Raw genomic sequence first — 840 nt, 5'->3', positions numbered from 1 at the left:
AAAGGTGAGGAGTATAAAATATAAGCTACCAATGCCATGGCACACAAATAGATAAAAATACCAAACTACAATGGAGATACAAAATGCACACATACAAATTTTAAAACACAATTCCTTATCTTAAAGTGAAAGAGAGAGGAAGGAAGAAAAGGTAGAAAAAGAGAAACATATCCAAAGAGGGGAGAACAAATGCAGGCAAGAGGAAAAGGGGGCTTTCTGCTACAATCCCAGCCTGAAATCAGCTCCTGACTCTTGGCAGTGTAATTAGTGCACAGGCCTGGGGGGTGTGAGTTGGCAGGCTTGCCTGCGAAAAATGGGCGGTGCTCTGCCCAGGGTGCTTTGGGAGAGTGGCCCGCTGGTAGTGGCACAGAGCTGAAGCAGATTTTATCGGGTAATCCCAGTTAAATTCAGGCTCCTTATTCAGGGCAATGTACTTGAAACCTGATATTATGTTACATTTGTGAGATTTTAACTCTTCAGCATGCTCAGGACCTTCAGCTTTGACTCGGGAACCGGGACTAAGGAGCCGACTTCATCCTCACGGTGCTTACCCCGGATGTCAATAGTCCCTTGGCCTGTCATGCGGGGTTGAGCGCCGGCCCTACCCTCCCTCCCTTGGTCCGTGGCGCTGTCTGGGGGAGCCCCAGCGGCACTGCGGGATTTCTAAACTCCGCTTGGCCCTTGCGAAGGGCCCCGCCCGCGCGGCGGGGAAGGAGCCGGCGGGCCGGGCCGGACTACAGCTCCCGGCGGGCCAGGCGGGCGGGGCCCCTTTATAAAGCTGCATCCGGGGCCTCGGCGCTGCTGTTGGCGCTTCGTCGCCATTACGGGGGAGCGGCGGCC

Source organism: Alligator mississippiensis, chromosome 10 (genome assembly GCF_030867095.1).
Source record: "Alligator mississippiensis isolate rAllMis1 chromosome 10, rAllMis1, whole genome shotgun sequence".
NCBI lineage: Eukaryota > Metazoa > Chordata > Crocodylia > Alligatoridae > Alligator > Alligator mississippiensis.
Note: the sequence above shows the minus strand (reverse complement) of the source record.